The sequence below is a fragment of the Chiloscyllium plagiosum genome, chromosome 1, assembly GCF_004010195.1.
Source record: "Chiloscyllium plagiosum isolate BGI_BamShark_2017 chromosome 1, ASM401019v2, whole genome shotgun sequence".
NCBI classification, from domain to species: domain Eukaryota; kingdom Metazoa; phylum Chordata; class Chondrichthyes; order Orectolobiformes; family Hemiscylliidae; genus Chiloscyllium; species Chiloscyllium plagiosum.
The window spans coordinates 20,833,893-20,849,990 of NC_057710.1; positions in this window are offsets into that span (position 1 = coordinate 20,833,893).

The following is a 16,098-nucleotide window of genomic DNA, read 5'->3' on the forward strand; positions in this document are numbered from 1 at the left end:
GGCAGAGACAGGCCACTATAAATGCCGGAGGAAAGATCACAGAAGTGCTTCACAGGAGGCTCCCAAGCACTGAGGATGTCACCTAGACAGGGGACGAAACGTCTGCAACACAAATTCCCAGCTCGGCGAACAGAACCACAACAACGAGCACCCGAGCTACAAATCTTCTCCCAAACTTTCTGCAGTTTCTCTCCATTCAGTTGTACAGCTACACAAGTGATGAGAAAGCATGAGTTATGAATTTGGCCAACCAGTTCAGTGAGTTTTCAGTAAAACCTATTGTAGAGAAGAACTGAAAGCACCAACATGATAAATGGAGAGAACTCATGTTTCATGGATGGTCGAGTTTGAATGCAAAAAATGTGGACCTTTCCTACTTTTATCATGGAATCCCTACAGTGTGGAAATAGGCCATTTGGCCGAACAACTCCACTCTGACCCACCTCTGTCCCTACTAAAACATTTAAATCCTGGAACCCGCAACTGCCAATCCTGTCCCTGTTCTAGCCATGTCTCCGTAATAGCCACAACATCGAAGTCCCAGGTACCAACCCACGCTGCAAGTTCACCTACCTTATTTCGTATACTTCTTGCATTGAAGTATACACACTTCAAGCCACTTTCCTGTTTACAGGCACCCTCCTTGGAAATTGATGCCATGTTCCTCACCTCCCTACACTCCAGGCCCTGCATCCTGTAGCTACAATCTGGGTTCCCATGCCCCTGCAGAGTTAGTTTAAACCCCGCCCAAGAGCACTAGCAAACCTCCCCCCAAGGATACTGGTGCCCCTCAGTTTCAGGTGTAGACCATCCTGTTTATAGATGTCCCACCGTCCCCAGAAAGAACCCCAGTTATCCAAAAACCGGAATCCCTCCCTCCTGCACCATTCCTGTAGCCACGCATTTAAGTGTTCTCTTTCCCTATTCCTTGAATCTCTATCACGTGGCACGGGTAACAAACCAGAGACAACAACTCTGTTCGTTCTAACTCTGAGCTTCCAACCTAGCTCCCTGAAAGCCTGTCTAACATCCTCGGCACTCCTCCTACCTATGTCGTTGGTGCCAATATGGACCACGACTTCGGGCTGCTCCCCCTCCCCCTCCAGGACCCGGAAAACACGATCAGAGACATCACGTACCCTTGCACCTGGGAGGCAACATACCAATCGTGAGTCTCTCTCGTTTCCACAAAACCGCCTATCTGTGCCCCTAACTATCGAGTCCCCAATTACTACTGCTCTGCTCTTCTTCACCCTTCCCTTCTGAGTAACGGAATGATTATTTGTATCATTGAAAGTCACAGGTGAGATGCCAGAAGGCTGGAGGTTGGCTAAGCGATGCCACTATTTAAGAAAGGTGGTAAGGAAAAGTCAGGGAACTATAGACCAGTGAGCCTAACATTTGTGGTGGGCAAGTTGTTGGATAAAACTCTGAGGGTCAGGATGTGCATGTATTTAGAAAGGCAAAGACTGATGAGAGATAGTCAACTTGGCTTTGTGCATGAGAAACCATGTTTCATGAACCTGATTGAGTTTTTTGAAGCCTTAATGCAGAGGATTGATCAAGGCAGAGTGGTGGACATAATCTATGTGAACTTCAGTAAGGCGTTCAACAAGGTTCCCCATGGAAAATTGGTTAGCAAGGTAAGATCTCATGAAATTCAGGAAGAACCAGCCCTTTGGATACTGAACTGGCTTGAAGGTAGAAGACAAAGGGTGGTGGTGGAGGGTTGTCTTTCAGTCTGGAGGCCTGTGACCAATGGGGTGCCTCAAGGATTGATGCTCGATCCACTACTTTTCATCATTTATATAAATGATTTGGATGTGAACACAATAGGTATAATTTTGCAGATGACACCAAAATTGGAGGTGTAGTGGACAGCAGATATATGGGAACACCACCACTTCAAGTTCCCCTCCAAGCCACTCACCACACTGACTTGGAAATGTGTCGTTCCTCCACTATCATTGGGTCAAAATCTTGGAATTCCTTCCCTAAGGGCATTTTGTAGGTCTACATGCAGCACGTGGACTGCAGCAGTTCAAGAAGGCAGCTTTTCATGACCTTCTCAAAGGTAACAAGGATGGGTACTAAATGCTGGCCAGCCAGTATCCCATATCCTACAAGTGAGTAAAACAAGACATAGCTTTTTTACTTCAGATTTTTCACTATTTTAACAAGATTTCTTTCTGAACATTAATATTTTAGATTGTGTTACAAAATATGTTCCAGTATAAAATAGTACATCAGGGGACAGGATATAAGCAGGTCAAGATATCAAGCTTGTACTACAAGATCTCAAGAGGTCACCAGAAGACTGATTTCTAGACCATTAGATCTCTGTCAGGTAATATCATCAAGGAACCTATGGGGAGAAATAGAGTCGTGATACAATTTACTCAATATTTTAATGAATGAAGGTAAACCAGGCTAAAGAGGCCAAATGTCTTACTTCATTTCTACATTTCTAACCATCAACAATCATCAATGTAATGAGTGTTATCAGTTGTCAAGTAGAGTTGCAGCCAGTAGTTGTAGTGCATTTGGATTTCCAAAAGGCATTTGATTAGGTGCCACAAAATAGGTTACCGGCCAAGATTAATTCATGGTGTTAATATATTACCAAGGATAGAGAATTGGCTAATGAGCAAACTAATTAGCAGAGTCAATGTGCAGTGCCACAAAGAACATCACTAGATATTTAACTATTTGCATAGGTCAGGAGTGTCAGGGGAATTTTCAGAGAGTGATGAGAGGTAGCAGATACGACTAGTAGGCTAGTCAAGGCTTTGGCTGAAGTAGTTAGAAGGACAATATGGATATCTGGGAGTTAAATTCTGGAATTCCCCATGAGATCTTATTCTGCCTAACATTTCCTGAGTAATGATCCAGGAAGCACTACAGAATAGTCCAAACTGCTGGGTGGAATTTAATAGGGACCTGATGACATGGGCTACGGTGAGGAATGTGGCAGAATCTCAAAAGAAGTCCAAGAAAGTCAGGAATAACTAATCTGTATAAACCCCTATTCCCACAGTAAGTTTTGGATTTGTGTTAACACTATTCTGCCAATGTGTAGGCATGTTAACCTGCTGACATGGTTTGGTGCCATGACTGTGATGACTGTGTTCTATTTAACAAATTTGTTCTTGAAACTTTGATGTGTTCTTTTAAATTGGGAGCCTAGTAAATGTTTTGATGTTTATTTTGCCAAGCAAAGCAAATTTATATCAATATATTCTGAATAAAAGTTGAACTCTGTCAATAAGAACTGGTTGGTTACTTGGTCAGAAATGAGATTTAAGATTTAACATTTCTTGCTGCAATTGTACAGGGCCTTGGTGAGATCACACCTTGAGTATTGTGTGCAGTTTTGGTCTCCTGGTCTGAGGAAGGGCATTCTTGTTCTTGAGGGAGTCCTGCGAAAGTTCACCAGACTGATTCCCGGGATGGCAGGGCTGACATATGAGGAAAGATTGGATCTACTGAGCTTGCACTCACTGGAATTTAGAAGAATGAGGGGGAATCTCATAGATACGTATAAAATCGTGATGGGACTGGACAGGTTAAATGCAAGAAGAATGTTCCTGATGTTGGGGAAGTCCAGAACTAGGGCTCACAGTCTAAGAATAAAGGGAAAGCCATTCAGGGCTGAGATCAGGAAGAATTTCTTCACTCAGAGTTGTGAACCTGTGGAATTCTCTCCCTCAGGAAGCTGTTGGAGCCTGTTCATTGGATATATTCAAAAGGGAGCTGGAAGTGGCCCTTGCGGCTCAAGGGATCAAGGGGTATGGAGAGAAAGCGGGAATGGGATACTGAGATTGTATGATCAGCCATGGTCGTATTGAATGGTGATGCAGGCTGGAAGGGCCAAGTGGCCTACTCCTGCATCTATTTTCGATGTTTCTATGTTTCTATTTATGCTTATTTATAAATTTCAAAATTTAAAATGATCTGTCACCCATGTCCAAGTCATTCAGTAGGTTCCTTTTAGCAAACGGTACTTTAATGTTTGGTAATTGTTTATGAAATGATGTTGCAGATGACATAAAGGGAGGAAGAAAATGGTTATCAAATGGACAGGAGTGAGAAAAAAACAAAAACAGAAATTGCTGGAGAAACTCAGCAGATCAGGCAGTATCTGTGGAGAGAAAGCAGAGTTAATTTTTCAGATCCAATGACTTTTCTTCAGAACTAGACCTGAAGCATTAAGTCTGTTTTCTCTCTCTTCAGATGCTGCCAGACCTGCAGAGTTTTCCCAACAATTTCTATATGTGTTTCTGATTTCCTTCATCTGCCGTTCTTTGGAGTTTTTTGAGGGCTGAGAAAAAAGAAGGCACAAAGAAGAGAATGGTGTACTGAGAGGAACTTGAGCAGGAGACCAGAAATGCAGATTTGAGAGAACAGCTGGAAAATCTAGAATGAATAGTGAAAAATTATTGTGAAGACAAGTGACGTGGATAACACAAAAGAGGGAAATAGATATGCTAAACGAATTAGCAAGAGTTTGGCAAATGGAATCTAATGTGAGGTTATGCACTTTGACAGGAAGAATAGAGGACCTGAATATAATTTAAATGGAGAATCACTGCAGAAAGCAACAACATAGGAGGATTTGGGAGTCTTTGTGATAAGTTGCATAAATCCAGCATATAAATTCAGTGGCTAATAGGGAAGGAAAATGGAACTTTGGCCTTTACTTCAAAGAGAATGGAGTATAAAAGTAGGGAAGTCTTCTTCAAACTATGTAATGTATGTGTTAGACTACACCGAGAATACTGTAAACACTTTTCCTTCTTTTATACTGGAATTGGAGACAGTTCAGAGAAAGTTCACTCCATTGATCAAAGGTATAGAAGGATGTTCTCATGAGAGGGTGAGTTGGTTAAGTTTGTTATCGTTAGAGTTTAGACAAATGAGAGTTGACCTTTATCGAAACATTTAAGATTCTTAAGGTACTTGAAAGAGTTAATGCAGAGAAGTTGTGTCTCCTTGTGTAACATTCCAGGTTCAGGCACAATAATCTCAGAGTTACCTATTTAGAACAGAAATGAGGAGGAATATTTTCTCCCAGAGGGTGATGTATCTGTGGAATTCTTTACATCAACATCTGTATACAAAGTTAAAAACCATTCAACATCAGGTTATAATCCAACAGATTTATTTGGAAGCACCAGCTTTCAGAGCACTGCTCCTTCATCAGTGTTCCAAAAATTAGTATTTTCAATTGAATTGAATTGAATTTATTGTCACGTGTACTGAGGCACAGTGAAAAACTTTATCTTGTGAGCAATACAGGCAGATCACAGAGTTAAGTAGCATAGATAAGTAAATAACAGGTAAACAGCGGCAAAAACAAAAACACAGGTACAGGCAAATGGTAAGAGTTTGTGAATCCATTCAGTATTCTGTGAGTCCATTCAGTATTCTGTGAGTCCATTCAGTATTCTGTGAGTCCATTCAGTATTCTGTGAATCCATTCAGTATTCTGTGAGTCCATTCAGTATTCTGTGAGTCCATTCAGTATTCTGTGAGTCCATTCAGTAGTCAGTAGTCTGAGGAAGGACATTCTTGTTATGCTATAACCTGGTGTTGTGTAATTTTTGACTTTGTCCAACTCAGTCCAAAACTGGCCTCTCCACATTAAGTATGTTCAAAGCTGCATTTGACCAAGTGTAGCACCAAGGAACAGGAGTTAATGACGACCAACTCTCAACTGGCTAGAGGGTCATCGATCAAAAGGAAAGGTTATTGTGGATAGATTCTTGTTAAGCAGAGGAGTGAAAGATTATCTTGTTTTAGCAGGAAGGGGATTTAAGGCCAGAATCAGATCAGTCATGAATTTATGGAATAACAGAGATGTCTCAAGGGGCTGAATGGTCTGTTCATATGTATGTAACTGGGTTTTGGTATCTTTTTATTTGTGAATTATTCAAAAGTTAAATACCTTGGAATCTTTCATTGCCTTAAAAGTGTGTGAATCATGCTATCGTTACAATGAGATGGACTTTTATTTACATGCGTGTTTTGTCTGTCTCGGGCATGCTTTTTTATGTTGTTATCAACAATGAAAAGTCAATGATCACAGATTTTCAACTGCACATTTATAAACATGAAGCTGCAGCTAACTTGCATAATGAGAATGTTCTATGCATTTCTGTGTAAACACTTAGGTGTTAGACTCAATCAAAGCTATTTATATCATAGAGGGAGGCTATTCTGCCTATTGTCTCCATGCTGTTGTTCTTCAGTTAAAGGTTTCTTATGCTGTAAACCAAGACTTCAAAAATTCCTTGTTTTTATTATCCAAGCTTTTCTTTGTTTTGTATATTCATTCATGGGATTGTGGGAATTGCTAGCGAGACCAGCATTTATTTCCCATCCCTACTTGCCCAGAGGGCAGTTAAGAGTCTGCAGTCATGTGTAGGCAGACCAGATCAGGACAGAGACAAAAACACTGCAGATGCTGGAATCCAAAGTAGACAGGCAAGAGTCTAGAAGAACACAGCAAGCCAGGCATCTGTAGGCAGACCAGGTTAGGATGGCAGTTTCCTTCCCTAAAGGACATCAGTGAACCAGATAGGTTTTTCCACCAGTCAGGAATAGTTTCATGAGCATCATGACTCTTTGTTTCAGATTTTTATTGATTTCAAGTCCCACCAATGATTCCCACATGATTCAAACCCAGGTCCCTGGAATATTACTTGGATTAATAGTCTTGAGATAAGACCATTAGGCTGTTGCCTTGCCTTTATAAATTCCAGGAACAAATAAGAACTGCTTTCCCACCTGATGTGTCAAAATTAGGAAAATAAAACAAAAAACAGATCGAGTTTAATTTGGACAAATTAAAGATTTGATTAATCAAACAAGGATAGGACTTATAGAATTAATGGTAAGGCCATGGGTAGTGTTGTAAAACAGAGAGACCTAGGGGTTCAGGTACGTAATTCTTTGAAAGTGGAGTTGCAGGTAGGCAGGGTGGTTAAGAAGGCTCTGGATGTAAGTTCACTCTCTGCAAACTTACATCCAGAACCTCAACCTGAGCTACAAATCTTCTCAAAACTGGTTAAGAAGGTGTTTGGGCATGTTTGCCTTCATTGGTCAGAGCATGGAGTATATGAGTGAGGATGTCATGTTGAGGCTGAGCAGGACATTAGTTATGCTACTTTTATAATATTGCATACAATTCTGGTCTCCCTTCGATAGGACGGATGCCGTTGAACTAGAAAGGATACAGAAAAAAAAAATGTCAGGAATGTTGCTGAGATTGGAGGGTTTGAGTTATAAAGAGAGGCTGGATAGGCTGGGACATATTTCCCTGGAATGTTGGATGCTGAGGGATAACCTTATAGAGATTTATAAAATAATAATGGGCTTAGATAAGGTGAACTGCCAAGGTCTCTTTCCAAGGGAAGGCGAGTCCAAAACTAGATGGCATAGCTTTAAGGTGAAAGGGGAAAGATTTTAAAAAGACCTAAGGGGCAACTTTTTCACACAGTGTGGTGCGAGTATGGAATGAGCTGCCAGAGGAAGTGGTAGAAATGAGTATAATTACAAATTTTAAAAGACATTGGGATAGGTAATATAAATAGGAAAGGTATAGAGAGATATGGGCCAAATGCAGGCAAATGACAAATAGTCCATTTTAGTATACCTGGTCAGCATGGATGAGTTGGGCTGAAAGTTCTGTTTCCACGCTATTTGACTCTATGATGCTATGACTGTATATTCCCTCTGGTATCTTTTCTATTGTGACAATCTGTTGCAGTTTATAAAGTAATAATCATAAGGCTGTATGTTTCAATGCTGCCCATTGATGCAGCTTTGTCAGTGGAGAGTCTTCAGTTCTGAGGAAAAACCTAAAGTTAAAAACCTTTTGTCTTGTGTTTCTCTGCATCTCATACCCCCCTCCCCCCAACCCCGTAAAGAGGAAATGACTGAATGATTGGTCTGTCTGCAGAAGATGCTATTAGCACCTACCTGTGTTTGTTCAGTTAAAAGCACATTAGTAAGCGTAAAGGAAGGCCAATAAAGGAGGTCAAACACAAATGAAGCGAACACGAAGCAGTAAACTAACACTTGCCAACCAAGCAGCTGTCCCGTTTCCGCCTTACCTGTTTTTGGAAGTTATAGGTTCGGCCTATATCAGAAAAGCTGACAGAATTTACGGACAGTTTGGTTATGACTTAACAGAGACTGTAGTCAGGGTTTAGATCAGAGTGGATTCTTTGAGGAGAAAGTGAGGTCCGCAGATGCTGGAGATCAGAGCTGAAAATGTGTTGCTGGAAAAGCGCAGCAGGTCAGGCAGCATCCAGGGAACAGGAGAATCGACGTTTCAGGCATAAGCCCCTCTTCAGGAGTAGAGATGATGTTTCCACTGGCAAATGAAACTAGGACAAGAGGGCATAGTCTCAAAATTACATGGAGCAGATGTAGAACTGAATTGAGAAGGAATTTCTTCACGCACTGGGTTGTTAATTTATGGAATTCCTTATGCGGATCGGTACTCTGACCCCAGCTGTTCATTTTATATGTTAAATGGATGAAGGAATTAAATGTAATATCTCAGTTTACACAAAGCTGGGTGGAAGGGAGAGCTGTGAGGAGAATGTAGAACGTTTGAGTGGGGTTTGGACATGCTGAGTTAATTGCCAAATGCATGAAAGATGTAGTATAATTAGATTAGATTACTTAGTATGGAAACAGGCCCTTCGGCCCAACAAGTCCACACTGACCTCCAAAGAACAACCCACCCAGACCCATTCTCCTACATCTAACACTACGGGCAATTTTAGCATGGCCAATTCACCTAACCTGCACGTTTGGACTGTGGGAGGAAACCAGAGCACTCGGAGGTAACCCACGCAAACACTGGGAGAATGTGCAAACTCCACACAGACTGTTGCCTGAGGTGGGAATTGAACCTGGGTCTCTGGTGCTGTGAGGCAGCAGTGCTAGCCACCGTGCCACCCAGTGTCAATAAATGTGAGAGTATCCACTTTTTGGTAGCAAAGAGAGAGAGGCAAACTTATTTTTCTGTAAATTGAGAGCAGAATATTAACAAGATCTGTGTCCTTGTGCACTGGTCACTGAAAGTAAGACCACTGGTGAAGGAGGGAGTAAAGAGGGCAAATTGTATGCTGGCCTTCATAATGAGAGGATTCAAGAACAGGGATCGGTGACATCTTGCTGTAATCGTACAGTGTGTCGAGAATGTAGTGCTTCTCCCCAGCCCCCCACCCCACCAATTTATCTCTCCACCCTGGCGGCTTCCTGCCTCTATGCCTGATGAAGGGCTTTTGCCCGGAACGTCGATTTTTCCTGCTCCTCTGATGCTGCCTGACCTGCTGTGCTTTTCCAGCACCACTCTGATCTAAACTCTGGTTTCCAGCATCTGCAGTCCTCACTTTTGCCTAGAGACTGTAGTCAGCTGAGGTGCTGAAAATTGATCAATTTTGTCAGGTTTTCATAGGAAAATCTGGCAGAGCAACATGCTTTGTATCCAAATAGTCAGTAATATTTATGATTCTTCACTCTGGTATTCCTTTTAAAGCACCAAGTGAAGCAGATAAATGGAATTAATGTACTTATGTTCTCACTTTGTGTGTGGAAATTATGTAGAATAACTGCAGCATGCTCAGCACATTAGGGTTCCTTGACAAATGATATAAATCCAAACATGGTACTATACAGGGAACAGTCCAGCAAATTCAGTCTTATCACATTCAAAACAACAACAAGAATAACAATAATTTGTTTTTATACATGACTATTCAAAGAAATTGTCCAAAGGGATATAATAAAACAGACACTTGGACCAATTAGTGAAAGCCAGAATGAATTTTTTCAAGTCATTTGAGTTTAACTAACTTGACTGAGTTTCTCAATGAACTAACAGAGAGGGTTGATGAAGATGATTAGAGACTCCCAAAAGGCATTTGATTAAAGGCCACTGAGTGTGGCATCCAGATTGAAGCACATGGAATAAATGCAAGTATGGTTGCATGAATATTAAGTTGGCTGAGTAACAGAAATCCAGACTAACACTGAATGGTTGCTTTCCAGATTGGAAGAAAACACAAAGTGGGGTTCCTCTATGGTTATGAAGATCACTGCTTTTCTCATTCTAAATTAATGGCCTAGATTTGGGTGAGCAGCAGCCTATTTCAAACATATAGCTTAGAACTATTTTGCATTACATGGTTAGTGATCTGCTCAAAAGGGACAAACAGCTGGGTGGGATGGGCAGACATGTGGTAAGTAAATTTAATGTAGAGAAGTGTGAGGTGATACATTTTTGTAGTAAGAACAAAGAAATGAAATATAAAATAAAGGCTGCAATGTTAAAGGAACAGAAGGACCTGGAGTTATAACAGATGTTGGAAGTATGTTTGGGAATGTTCAAGAAGGTGGAATTGTTGGAGTGCAGGAACTTCAGGAGTATCACAGGTGGAATGGGTGTCAGGAGCTGCAGCTTTTCTGACAGGATGAGGTCACCTGGTGTTTAATGAACAAAAGTAAGTTTATGGTCAAGCAATATAACTGGACATGATTTACTTTGGCTGCCTCTGTCACCATTAATTTGCTTTTCCAGCGAAGCTGTAAATACTGCTATTTGTTCAACTCAGTTGTTATTTTGCCAGAACTAATGGCCAGAAAATAAATCACAATTTCATGACAACTAGTGGAGTTGATTGCAGACTTTGTGGAATAGTGTACACAGCTGATAGTGAGTTACCATCCTTCCCATCTCTGCCAAAAGATAACATATACAGAACAGGCATAAACAAAGAGGCAAAGTTCACAGCCTGGAATTTTACACCCAGCACAAAGAGTCCTGTTGTCCTTCAACACTGAATCAAGCAACACATAATCTACATTGGAATAATTGAGTAATTGGAATAATATTTGTCTTTATAAAGACCTGAAATATTATGTAAAATTTGTGCACTTTTCATGATCCTGGGGGCAATGTGCAGCAAATCGGTATTATTTAAAGAGGACTGGGATATGAGCGGGACTTGGGACATTAATAAAAATGGGAATTTTGTGGTCTATATCCTACACTGATTCAATGAGGAATCAGTTGGAGTGGCAGAGTAGCAGAAGTGAACCTGAGGGTGAACAGGGTCACAGAGATTCCTAATCAAAACCTCAACCTGAGCTACAAATCTTCTCAAAACTCGCTAAAACCTAAGAAGTGATTGGAGCAACAGATTAACCCCAACAGGAACCCTGTCAAAAAGGCTGACATGCATTATTCCGCAAAAAGCTGAATAGCAGACAGACGATAAGTTTTTTTTTATCCATTTTAAAGCTGCCTTAAGTTCCAACTTCTTTTTTGTAGCAAATGTTTGCAAACATTTTCTCCTTAGCTTAAATTTATGGTTGGGCTTTTTGAACTAAAGATAAGGCAGGGGTGTTCAGTCCTACATATTACATGCCCTGCTGTAGGAGGGAAATCCAAGATGCTCCTCGCATTCTGGATGACCACATCTGCAGGAAGTACCACTGGTTCGATCAGCTTTAGTGCCAGGGTTTAGAGCTCAAGTGTCAGCTCAAGGCATTGTAGTTAAAGTGGGAGAAGTGCCACTTTGATGGGAGTGACAATAAATCAGTAAGATTGAGGATGATTATAGAAAGCTATGAAATCTCTCATTTCCAAAAGTTACTTTACTTTAAACACTTGCTTATCCAGTTCTACAAAACTTTAAACTGAAAAGGCTTTGCTTAAAAGTTCAAATTTGGATAGGACATCTGTGGCCTTCCAGTTCATGCTGACGAATTTAGTCATCTTTCTGATGTTCCCTGTCTTTTGCAAGTGTCATTGGTGTGAGGGAGATTTTTGTAAGAAGACTACAATGTAATTTATATGCGGATTCAGTAATGCAGTTGCTGCACTTTTATTTTAAAAAAAAAATCATCCTTGTGCTGTATTTGGCAGCAGTTCGATACTTATCATTTTTGGGACAAGTGCTTAAGGTTGTTTTAACAGTTCTACAGCTCACATAACCCCATTATCAACTGACTTGTTGCACACGGACCATGAGTCTGGTCAGTTCACAAATCAGGAAAAATCATTACATTGTTTTCAGTGATGTTTTGCTACCACAAGAAGCCCATATCAAATTAGAAATGAACACAATTTCAAGTTATCAGAAAATCTCAAACAGTTTAATTTCACTTTCTTTTGAACTCTGTCATTTATCAGTTGCAAAAATGTTGGGGACGGGGAGAAAATCCAGATACCCAGGACATGTCCTGGGGACCCTGATTCGAATACCACCTTGGCAAATGGTGGAATTTGAATTCAATAAAAAAGAATCTGGAATTGAATTGAATTGAATTAACTTCATGTCACATCTACTCTGCGAGTGCAGTGAAAAGTTTATAAATGGCCACTTACAGCACCATCTTGGGTACAGAGTACCTAAGTACAATTCTTAGCTACAGAATAGAGATATGTATTTTTAAAAAAAATACATTACAGCTTTGTACATTATAACCATAGGTCAGAAAAAAAAGAAGCAAAGTTAAAAAGACAAAAATCACAGTCTGTCTCCAAAGGCTGCCCACAGCAGACCAGTGCAGGGGGTGTCCATGTGGTCTGACTGCTATCTGCCACCGCACACTGCACTGGGCCACTGGACACTTGTGTCCCTGCTTTGGGCTAATGGTCACCGACTTCCCTGCTCCAGCCACTGGCATTCCCAGTCCCACCACTGGCATCTCGACTGAACGCCAACTCCACTTTGGAGGCCAGGGCATGGTGTCCAAGGGTGAGATGAGGGAAAGAAGGGAGTAGAGAGGGAGAATTAAGAGTCTAAGGATGACCATGAATCCACTGTCAATTATCAAAACGCATCTTGGTCACTACTGTCCTCTAGGGAGAGGAACTGCCATTCTAACCTGGTCTGGCCTACAAGTGACTCCAGACCCACAACAATGTGATTGACTCTTAACTGCTGACTGGGCAATTAGGAATGGGCAATAAATGCTGGCCTAGCCAGTGATGCCTTCATTCTGTGAATGAATGTTTTAAAAAAAAACTGACTGGGATGGTTAGAGATGAGATTTTTTTGCACAGTTGATCAGTGGTTAGCCCTGCTACCTCACAACGCCAGGAACCCTAAGTTCGATTCAAGCCTCAAGTGACTGTCTGTGTGGAGTTTGTGTATTCTTCCTGTGCCTATGTGAGTTTCCTCTGGCTGTTCCGATTTCCCCCCACAGTCCAAAAATGCGCACGTTAAGTGGATTGGCCATGGGAAATGCAGGGTTACAGGGATAGGATAGGTGGGGTGAGTCTGGGTGGGGTGCTCTCCAGAGAGTCGGTGTGGACTCACATGGCCTGCTCCAACACTGTAGGGATTGTATGATTCTATTCTATGATTCCGTGAGATGTCATTTGACGAAATTCTCAGGAAGAAAATATCAAGAGTTGGTAACTCTGTTGACAACCAACATAATCTACAATTAATGGCTACAATTAATCTACAATTAATATTACAACATTTAAAAAGCATCTGGATGAGTACATGAATAGGAAGAGTTTAGAGGGATATGGGCCAAATGCTAGCAAATGGGACGAGATTAGATTAGGATATCTGTTGGGTATGGACGAGTTGGAACAAAGGGTCTGTTTCTGTGCTATACATCTCTATGACTCTATGGCCACATTATTTGCTTGAAAGTCAATAAATCAATGAAGGTTTTAAAATTCATAATCCTGATGTGGAGCCTTAAATGCTGGGAGTTATGAAATTACCCTCCACATCTCAGTCCATACAAACAGAATATCATCAGAGTTATGGCTGTGAATTTGCAGCACACAGTTCTGGGGAAGAAATATGGAGACTTGGAAATCAGGGCAATATTATGCAAAACATATCTTAACTTATAGTATTGGTGAATTCAGGATCATAGAATCCTTACAGTGTGGGAACAGGCCATCGCCCCAACGGTCCAAAGAGCATCCCACCCAGATTCACTAATTAACTCTGAATTTCCCATGGCTAATCCATCTAATCTGCACATCTGAACTGTGGGAGGAAACCAGAGCACCTGGAGGAAACCTGTGCAGACACAGGGAGTATGTGCAAATTCCACACAGACATTTGTCCAAGGCTGGAAATGAACCCAGGTCCCTAGTGCTGGGATGGAGCAGTGCTAACATATCACCCCAGACTTTTGGCTCTGTCTCAGAAGCAAGAAAATTCAAGTATCAATTTAGAAATTTAAAAATCACATCCTTGCAGGTTATAGTCCAACAAGTATATTTGGACGCACTAGCATTCGGAGCATTGTTCCTTCATCAGCTAGTTGTGTTGAACAGAATAATCCACAGATCTTCCATGTTCGAGCTATCTTTCAAATGAGATGCTAAAACAAAGCTCTACCTGTCCTCTCAGGTAGATATCAAGGTACCCATGGCATAACGTCAAACAAGAACAGGGGGAATGATCTTGCATCCTGGACAATACTTAGCCCTCAATTAGCATCACAAAGACTGTTCATCTCCTTGTGATGACAGTGCTGTTTTGGGGAGTCCACTGTGCATGAATTGGCCTCAATATTTCCATCATTACAACATTTCCAAGGCTGTAACTAGGTCTGAAGCCAGGAACTGTCAGAATCCAAATTGAGAAATGGTGAGCAAATGTACTTTGCAGCATGGTCAGTAAAACTTTCTGCCGATAGTGGTAGTCAATTGTTGGGTAGGTGCCAATGTTGGGAAGCTGGAACATCTTGGCTCAGGGGATGGAAGAGCAGAGGTCTCTGGCGCCACTGCCGGGCAGTTTATACGGCCACGGTCTTCTCTGTAACCAGGGACTTATTAATAACACCTGCAGACAACATCTTCAGTGAGCGTCTGGATGAAGCATTGCTGATGATTCCTGCTTTCTATTTATATGTTTGGGTTTCTTTGGGTTAGTGATGTCATTTCCTGTGGTGATTTCATTTCCTATGGTGATGTAATTTCCTGTTCTATTTCTCAGATGGTGGTAAATCGGGTACAAGTCAATGTGTTTTTTGATAGAGTTCTGGTTGGAATGCCATGCTTCTAGGAATTCTAATGCATATCTCGTGCTTGTACTCAGTGAGCAAACCTACACCCAGAACCTCAATCTGGGCTACAAATCTTCTCAAACCTCACTCTGACTGCTCTCTATGACAAGGAATTACAAAGACTCACAACCTTCTAAGAGATGAAATTCCTTCTCTTCTCAGTCTTAAATTGGTGCCCCATTATTCTGAGATTATTCCCTCTGGTCCTGAACTCTCCATGAAGGGAAACATTTCAGAATTTACCCAGTTAAGCCCTTTAAGAATCCTATATGTTTTAAACTCCAATGAGCCCCAACCGGTTTCGACTTTGCTCATAAGACAATTCCTCCATAACAGGGATCATCTGAGTCAACCTTTTCTGATCTGCCTCCATTGAAATGATATCTTTCCCTAAATAAGGGGAGCAAAAGTTCTGCCCACAATACTCCAGACATGGTCTCACCAGTACTTTGTACAGTTGCAGTAAGACTTTCCTATACTTGTACTCCAACTCGGTTAAAGTAAGGACTAACACTCCCTTAGCCCTCCTGATTACCTGTTGCACCTATGGCTAGCATTCAAAATCTACCTTCTACTATTCTAAACGTAAATCCCCAAAATGATAAGAATACATTATACAGTTTTATAACATAAGTAACAACTGTACATTGATGATTGCTTGGTAAACCATTGATTGCTGAAAATTCTGAGTGATGCTTTATTGTTCAATTATTCTTAGTGTTTGAAGAAGACTTTTGCACAGCATCACTTTGTCAAGACTTAACCAATATTCTAACCAACATTAATTTTGGAATTACTCTATGAACCTTCCCTGAAAAAGAGTACATGCTATGCTGTTCCATTTTATTGTTGTGGTTGTGTTCGCCGAGCTGGGAATTTGTGTTGCAGACGTTTCGTCCCCTGTCTGGGTGACATCCTCAGTGCTTGGGAGCCTCCTGTGAAGCGCTTCTGTGATGTTTCCTCCGGCATTTATAGTGGTTTGTGTCTGCCGCTTCCGGTTGTCAGTTCCAGCTGTCCGCTGCGGTGGCC